The sequence below is a fragment of the Marmota marmota genome, unplaced genomic scaffold (genome assembly GCF_001458135.2).
Source record: "Marmota marmota marmota unplaced genomic scaffold, marMar, whole genome shotgun sequence".
Classification (NCBI taxonomy): Eukaryota; Metazoa; Chordata; class Mammalia; order Rodentia; family Sciuridae; genus Marmota; species Marmota marmota.
Genome location: NW_026000229.1, coordinates 27161682 through 27170514, shown reverse-complemented (window position 1 = coordinate 27170514; position 8833 = coordinate 27161682). Strand labels below are relative to the sequence as shown.

The 8833-nt window shown below is 47.4% G+C and overlaps 1 long non-coding RNA gene across 2 annotated transcripts in view; it reads right to left on the bottom strand.

Moving 5' to 3' along the window:
• The window catches only part of LOC107138088, an 11167-nt gene extending 2451 nt beyond the window's left edge, over nt 1-8716 (bottom strand). Inside the window, exons 1-4 of one of the 2 annotated variants that reach the window (XR_007343963.1) lie at nt 8034-8716; nt 7773-7861; nt 481-548; nt 1-228 (exon numbers count right to left, since the gene is read on the bottom strand). The exon at nt 1-228 is cut by the window's left edge and continues 1169 nt beyond it. This is a non-coding gene — a long non-coding RNA (uncharacterized LOC107138088). The remainder of the gene's footprint in view (nt 229-480; nt 549-7772; nt 7862-8033) is intronic. The other variant, XR_001502972.2, reaches the window with a different exon arrangement.
• Between the last annotated feature and the right edge of the window lie 117 nt (nt 8717-8833).

The window sequence follows — 8833 nt, the reverse complement described above, 5'->3', positions numbered from 1 at the left end:
GGGAGTAGAGGGGGAGGGGACTGTCTTCTCTGAGGTTCTCTGAGGTTCCAAGGGTCCAGGCGGGAGGGTCTCCAGGAGCTCCCGAATAGCTGTTCCTGAGTTTTCCTCCCGGTCCGGTGTCTTTTTCAGGCCTAACACGTGTGGGCCTGTATCTGTATGTAGGCAGGACAGCAGTGCGCCATGCCCGGCTCGCAGGCCTCCAATGCTTTGCTGAGGAAGTGTCCGGCCCTGAAAGGAAGTCCCAGAGGTTGGCTGGATGGTCATTAGGGCCAAGAGACCCTGGTGGTGGGGCTGTGGGGCTGCGGGGAATCTGGGTTTTAGGTTGAAGAGCTTTTGGAGACCCTGATGGACAGGAACACCTGCATCCTTTAGTTCTTAAATTAATTTAGAGGACCAGGGAGGTCCAGGGTGGAGGCTGATACTTTCAGATAGTGGGTTGGTTATAGGTGAGGTTGTAATTTTAAAGGGGGAGAAGGCTACTGAACTGCAGGTTTAGCTCCCCCTCACGCCCCACTGCCAGTCCTCTTGGGGGTTCTGCTGCACGGAACCTAGAACATTTGGAGATACCTGGAATTGCCTCTCAGTCCAAATGCACCATCGTCCACACAGTGAAACTTCAACTCTAAACAATAGATGATTATAATACACTTGACTACTGCCTGTATTTTCCTGTTTAACATACATTAATCCGAGTAACAAAAAAAATCAATATTGCTAACAACACTGCAAACAAATCCTAGTCTCACACAAAAACCTCCAAGGGTTTTCAGTCACTCCTACCTCCTTGAATTTTGTTATTTGCCTCTAGCCCACAGGTAGATCCTGACTATCCTGGAATACAATCCTGTCTTAAGAGCCCTTCTCTAAAGATTCCGATTTCGCTTTTGCCATGGAGGAAATCAGGGATCCTCTAAATCCCAGCTTTTTCTCTCCTGGCATCTTTTGAAGACCCTGGGTTTTACTTCAAACTCTGTTCCCTCCAACACAAGCGAAAGCCTAAAGTCACTGGCCAGTGACTATTTTGTTGTTGTTGTTGTTGTTTTCTCCCTAACAAAACCCCACCTTATATGTGGCAACCCCAGCACCTCTCCAGGGCAGGATACCCTAAACTGGGCTTTTAAGCCATCTTGCTCCCATTCTAGCCATCTGAAATGAATCTGGTGGTTATGGTTGGAAATTTATGAATCTTATTATGATTATTTTAAAAAATGGTGTTTTCCACCTGGAAGAAACAAACCAGAAGAGCTGGCCAATGAAGAAACTTAGGTTTGCAAAACACTAAATTATTTAGTATTGTATTTCAAGGGAAAAATAGCTTTCTTAAATCATCCCCGCAATATAAATTGCAGACTTACAGTATAGTCCTGGTAAGTCTAAATTTTTAAAGGAGCAATATTCAAAGAGACATAGATGTCTGTATTAATTATTTATTCGCCGGTGCCTTCCTTCGTTTCTAACTTATTATTAATTAGGCGCCTCTAGTCTTTTGCAGAGCGCTCCACTGAGCCGGTTGCAGCTTTAAATATGAATTAAAAGCAAATCCAAGCTACTGTAATGCGAAAATTATTCCGTGTCTTGCATGGCAGAGATGAATAGCTGCGTGGATCAATACCGTGAAACTCGGCTCCCAACGACAGGGTTATTGATAGCTTATATTAATGATGTTAATGATGGAAAAAGGAAAACAACTGCCCACCCGACTTAGAAACTTTTTAGCCACTGAAACCCCGCAATAAAAACGGGAAGGGGGCAGGGATCGGGCTTAAGTGTAATAAGAAAATTATTTATGAAACCGGATAAATGACTTCAGAGCTTTGATGCATTTGAACCTAACGCTCTTGGCTCCTGGCGGCCCTGGCTCCAGCTGGGGAGACCGCGAAAACCCCAAGCCACGCGGAACTGGGGAGCCAGGGTCTCTCCGGCGGCCTCAGCAGCCTCCGGTTTGCTCCCTCTGCCTTGGTCCCCGCGGGGAGAGCCTTCTGGGGCGCCGGTCGCTGAAGCGTTTGGAAGTTGGCGGAATAGGGCTGGCGGGAGGCTTGTCCCTCTACTGTCTGGGCAGGGACAGGTAGCAAGGTCAGTGGGGCCCAGCGGCTTGGGACTTTGGCCCGATTTCTCTATTGGTTCTCTAGGCAACTGCCCCCAGAGGGACGTCTAATGCTTTGACCGTGCCGGGGGGACCCTGGTCCGGGTCTGCACTGTTGCCTCCTGCCCATCTGGCTAAGGTTCTCGGGATTCTCCCAAATGCAAACTAGTGGCCGTTTCATGAGCAGGAGAGGAAGGGCTTTATACGAAGAGAAATGGTTCTAGACGGGGCGGAAAAACTGAGGGAAAAGCTTGTTCTCCTTCCCCGTGTCTTAGCGGGTTCTTTACCAGGCCCCAAGTTTAATGGGCTTTGGCATCCGGCTCGCGGCAAGCGCGGGATCCGCTAGGCTCGGCGTTCCTGCGGGGGGAGAGAATGGATTCTCTGGTCTAAGCCCCATCCTCCAGTAATTCGGCACAGGCGCCGGCCCCCCTCCCTGCCAGCCCCAGATATCGACCCACTCTCTCCTCCCCTCTAGCCGAGGGCCACTGAGAAGGAGGAGGGTGCAGAGTGGGGAAGCGAAAGGTTAAATCCTGACCCTAGAGGACGGCGGGAAAGGTCAGAGCCCGAGGGTCAATCGCAGGCCCAGGTCCCATCCCCCCTCCGCTGGGCGTAGAGCCGTCTGGTCCCTTCCCCCAGCCAGGGTCCTCTACCATCTGAGTCGTAGACGGGTCGACCCCTGGTAGCAATGGAACGGTGCTGGAGAAGCTTGTGTAGGTATTGGTAGTCCCCTTCTGGCAGCACAGAGAGGCCAGACCTAAGTTTAAATTTTTGGATTCCAGTAGGAAGGGAGGAGGGGCGTTCGGGAGCTGCAAGAAAAGGCTCAGGTAGATAGGGGCAATCTCACTTTCCTTCTCATAGACTGGACAAATTTGCACTTTTCTTCATTATATACTTTAAAATTTCTCTCTCTGTCTCTCCTCTTCTTTCCTTCCTCTTCACCAGCCTTCCATATCTCCCCGGCTTTTTCCACTTCTCTTCCCTTCCCTTTCTGTCTCCTCACTTCTTCCTTTTCATTTTTCCCTTCTTTCCTTCCTTCTCCACTTTTCTTATTTCCTCCCCCCTTTCTCCATATTGTTCTTATTCTTTACTTCTAACTTTGTTCTTTATTCCTTCCCTCTCCTTCTCTAGGTGGGGTCTGGTGCAGATCTTTGTACATCTGTACTTTCATATGAAAAGTGCTGGCTTCATTTGGCATCAACATAAACTAATCTTGTTTTTGAAAAAGGAGAGAGACTAAGGAGGCTCAGGTGAGCCACTGCGACTTTGCTGTAACTGGCTTCCACAGTGCTTCTCAGCTAGGTCTTTGCTACTACTATCCATGTTCCAGTGACCCAGGTCTGAAGTCTGGGGCTTGTCATCTGTGTGGGGTGGGGACAGCTTTTCTGGCTAATTCTCCACAGTGCCATGGTGTAGGCCTCTGACAGCTTCATATTTTGGGGTTATTGTTTTTATTTACTTGATTTTACTAAAAAATTTAAAACAAAGTTCATCTCAGAGGCCTTAATCACTGAAAGCACCAGTCAAGCCTTAACTGTCTTTGCCAGGAGTGGCTAAGTTGAAACTGTTATTTAGATAATTAGAGAAAAATGAAGCTTCCTGCCACGCGAGAAAAATCTTCTCAGCTATCTGCTTTCAAAGTCCACCATCAACTACGTGTTTCAGAAAAGCTCTGGCTGCATAGACTCAGTCTCATTGCCGCACCATCTCAAACACAAGGCCCTTCTTCAGAAAGGAAACACAACAGACACTGCAAAAAATCACTTGATTCTGGAAAAAAATCAATATCAAAATTAGATTTATTGTCTGCTTATGTGATTAAAAATGACAAAGTGTTGGCTTTTATTTTCATAAAAAGACAGAAGCCTGAACAAAATAATTTACTATCGAGTACTTCTTGCTTCATTTGCCTGGCAAAACCTGGAGAAGGCTAGTGGGCCACTTGGAAAGTGCAATGTGGGGAGCCGGATGCTCCCTGCACAGAGGTGAGCTCCAGGTTGAAGGATTTGTGTCTTATTGTATGTAGGAGGGAAATAAATTTCCTAATCTCTAATTTGCTGCAATGCCAGTGCAGCTGGTTAGTTCTCAGTTTGCCTTGTTCCAGAGAAATGCTGGGTGATCTGTCCCTTGTCCCTAACTTTTCAACTCAAACTCAAGTTCCAGGTCTTGTTCCCCAAAATGACTTTAGAGTGTTGCTGACTTATTGGTTTCTGGTTTCCAGTAGAGTCATACACTTTCTGGTTAGCTCGGCTGGCCTTCCTGATAGCATCCAGCCTTAGACCCCTGTGTGTGCTTTTGAGTGTGTAGTTTCAGCTGCTTCGTGGGGTGAATTCTCTTCCCCCGGAGGCTTGAGAGGTTTTCAGAATCTGGGCTGGAATCCAGAAAAGGGGTTTCCAAAACCTTTGGGCAGGAATCTTCAAGTGTTATGGGTGATGTGCACATTCTAGGAATATCACTGTGTTTGGGAGGATTGATTACACCTGAGCCCAAGGTTATTTATCTTCATTAAAAACAAAACAGAAAAACTAAAAAAGAAAAGACAAAAAACCACAGTGTATATTTCATCTTACATTTCCCATCATCCTCAAACCAATTCATAATCTACTCTACTACTCTCGGGTGAGCATCCTGCATGTGAAGCACACACTCTCACTAGTTCACTGCCCACACTGGAACAAAGTGGCTCCCTGACCATGAAAGGTTATGGAGCGTGGTCCACGAGAGTGCCAGTGGTTTCACACACATGTAACAGCATCATTAGGAAAATAATACAAAGCTGGGTTCCTTAGATCCCCTAAATGCACCTTCCAACTGAGAATTGACGCTGTTTGTGGGATACACATGCCAGGATTAATTAGTGGAATCAGTAATTGGTCCTCCTTTTTGTTCTGGAACCCAACTGAGAAGGCTTATCTCCTGGTAGTTGTGGAAATGACACCCAACCATCTCCTCCGAGGAATCTTCACGGGCATGGCTTCTCCAAGGTTATCTTGCTCTCCTATTGGATCAAGGGCTTAAGGAGAAATAGATGTGGATCCTTGGTTTCTTGGAAATCTGACAGCGTCCCTCTCTTCCCCATCCAAACAGGCTTGAATTTCTGTTTTTGCACCTGTCTTGTTCGGGCCAATGCACCCCCAGAGTCCTTTGCCTTTCCCTCAGACGCCTGAATGGAGGACGTGTTGATCCCTACAGAAAAGTCTGTCTAGGCCGCCTTGGAGATGGTGAAGACGCCCCAAGGTCCAGGTGTCCGGTGGTTCTTGCTGTGGGGCAGCACTAGCTCCTTTCATCGTGAAGACAGGTTCTGCCATTAGCTTCTAAGGCAACAAACCTGGCCTCTTCCATTGCTCTATCAGATCCTTTCTCCTGCATCTTCAACCGAGAACCTCCCTCTCCAGCCTGGAGGGTCGAAGGTCAGGCCTTCTCTAGGCACACAGACTTCTCGGTACCACTGGCTGAAGCAAGCGCTGGAGCGGTCTCCCCTGTAATTGAGGCTGGATGCCCATTGCCGACCAGGGAGAACAGACACAGATCTTAGAGCTTCCCAGTCCCCAGACAATTTAGCCTGTATCTAATGACGTGGAGTTTTGAGGGGGTGGGAATGGAGCAATTTTATCTAGGAAATTATGAGTGACTACATAAAGTCACTCATCTAGACATTTTAGGAAGTGTTTTTTTTTTCTTTAAAGGAAGCTCGGTTTTAATAATTGTGTCCACATTTGGTATCTTCTAATGCATCATTTCATTGCCCAACCTGGCCAGAACTGAAAAGAAGTTGCCAGAAGGGATACAGGAGAGGCAAACGAATGTCCAGCCCTCCAATTAGACAGTTCTGTTCCAAAGGGGCCGACCTTTTGATTGCACTGGGGCAATGCCGACTGGCAGAGCAAAAAGCAGATTTCTATGCATGTTCACGTGGCCCAATGTAATGAACACATCTCCATCAATTCCTGGAGGCAGAGGGCTCAATTTACTTGTTTTAGCTGTGTAGTGTTCTCAGCCTCAGCTCTGACTGACTACAGAGCAGCTAGTAGTTAGAATTCTCTCTCCAACGAAAGCGATGGTCAATAGAATTCTTGGTATCAAATGAGCAATAATTTGCTGTGGCTACATGCTGGATAATGAAAGATGTTAGTGGGATCAATAAAAAATGAAAACACTTTTACTTACATCTTGAGTTACTGTTTTAAGAGAGCGAATGCGGTGCAACAAACCCAAAGCTAAGTTCAGAGCCTCCCGATACCTTCTTCAGAACCCAGAGGCAGAGTTTTGTCACTACCTGACTGGCTCTTCCTGTTCCATGGCCACTACCTTTTCCTTCAATGTTGATAGGAGAGTAAATTATTTGCATCAAATTAACCCTGTAGAAGCCAGTAATAATTTAACTGCGAGGGCTCCATTTCTTCTCTTCCTAAAGGCAGAAATAAATTTTAAATTGTTTTCCACCAGGATGAAATGTCACCTAATTGATTGTAGTTTACCAAAAATGTATGCAAATGTCCCAAAGCTGAATTGTCTTTTGAAATGCCTCAAAACGTGCATTTGATCAAGATGGCCATGAGGGCCTGTGTTCTTTGGTTGTACATATAGGGGCAAAGGAAAATATTTAATTCCTTTTGATTTGGTTTGTGTTGCTATCAAAATCTGGAAACTTCAGGCCATAAACTCATTTTTTTTTTCTGATAAACTAATTCCCCCATCTCCTTACATAATAATTTCATCTGCTCAATTTGTTTTCATTTTATATTGGGTTTACTTGTCCTATCCACTCTGCTTTTCTCACCGTATGATCCCAACTGCTCTCTTATTTATCTTGTCGTTAGAATGCTTATTGTGAAATGATCAGAGAAACATTAAAAGATACCAAGACTTTTAAAAAAAGGCACAATGAAAAAGCTCATTCCCAGACAGCTCCCAGCACCAGAACCGATATAAATAAAGAACATTTGAAAATGTGTTTGACTGCTTCAGAAGGCTTAAAAAAACAAAACCCTACATTTTGCTCACCACATAAAGCAAAACATACGAATTTAGCCACCGCTTTAATTTCCTCTGACTAGAGGAGCTGGTTGTGCCACCGAGTTCACGGTCAGTTCTGCAAGATCAGTGGCCTGTGATCATCTTTAGCGGGTTTGGGTTGGATTTGGAGAGACATCGAGCAAGAGGGAAATTTAAAAACAGTGAGCTAGACTAGGGAAGTGCAGAAAAGTTTCAATTTGGGGATATTCCCCAGTAAGTGAATCGAGATGGCTTGGTTTCTTACAGGGCTGTCTGAGAAACAGGTTCGTTTAGCCACCGCACGCTGCCTAGAGGGAGAACCTCGCACAAACCGGAGACTCTAGCTGGCGTACCCGCCACCAGCGCGGGGCACGCCCGTGTTATTTACACCCTACTCAGAGGGCCGGTCTCCACTCTCATTTGCCACTTTAAACTCCCAGAGAGGACCCGTTTGTTACCTGCCGTGGACGGGCAGGCAGGCTGGGAGGGAGCCGCCCCCGCTCAGCTCTCCAGCGGTGACGCTGGCTTTGCCCTCCGCCGGTGGCTTCTACCTTTTTTTTTTTTTTTTTTTTTGTGTGTGTGTGTTGCCACAAGCTCAGCAGTGGACCAGAGTGGCCAGGCCCCTGGAGTCTGCTCCGGCCTATCGTCCCCTTCTTTTCCTCCCCCTACCGCCACATACGCCTTGAGACTGGCTTACCCTGGTGGGCGAGTCGCGGCGCATTAGCGGATTTCATGGCAAGTTGCTTCTGTGACATGCGATCAGGTTCGCGTTCCAGGATTTGCCCCCTAGGAGGGAGGGAAACGAGAGTCAATTTGCATAATTTCAAATAAGAAATAGGAAAACGGGGAACAGAATTTTAAGCCCACAATTCCTCCCTCTGCCCGGAAATTATAAATCAATCCCTCTCCGCCCAGTGCAGAGCAGGAGAAAGTAATCAGCACACGTAGCAGGTAATACCTTTTATTGCGCTCATTTTAAAGACAGGGACGGGACGGCCCCCTGCTCCAAGACTTTCCTTGTAGCCCGGCCCGGGGCAGGCGGATCAGCCGGGGCGCTCTTCGGCCCACGGATTCCTGCCAGGTCGCGGAATAAGGGGCGCCGAGAAGAAAGACCCTTGGCTTGATGCCCAACGGCCCCCCTCAGCGCCTAGGGTCTGAGCCAGACACACAGACCCAAATTCCCTCCGGCTCCTTCGTCTCCATCTTTAAGTCCAAGCAAAGATCAGTTCCCTCCCTCTCTCTCTGGCTCGCGCACACACATTTGTAGTCATAAATAAATAGCTCCCAGCTAAATCAGGAACCGGAGAAGAGAAAGGGAGAAGGAAGGAGAAAAGAGAAGGATGAGAACCGTGGCGCGAGTCTCTCCTCTCCCGGCGCCGTGTGGCTCTTTTTGGTCAGGCCAGCCTTGCATTTGGGGCATGCAACTTGCATTTGAATAGCTGCCTGGGCTAGTTATGGACCCGGGAAAGCTCTGAAAGGGAATCACTATGCAAATTGTCCCAGTTACAATCGAAAGGTTCGATCTCCAGGAGCTGCCTGACGGAAGTTGATGTCAGCTATCTGTGCATTAGGGTTGCATTACCGCCTTCGCCGTCCTCCTCACCACCCCCTCTCGCGCCTGCCCGAGATTTTTTTTTTTTCGCTTACTGTGTTATATTTTCCCTCATGTAATTAAGGGGGGGGGTAGAAAGTAAAGACTGAAGGTGGCGGGCATAGCTGGCTTGGGCCTGGGAGGTCCCAAGGGCGGAGATGGCGAGG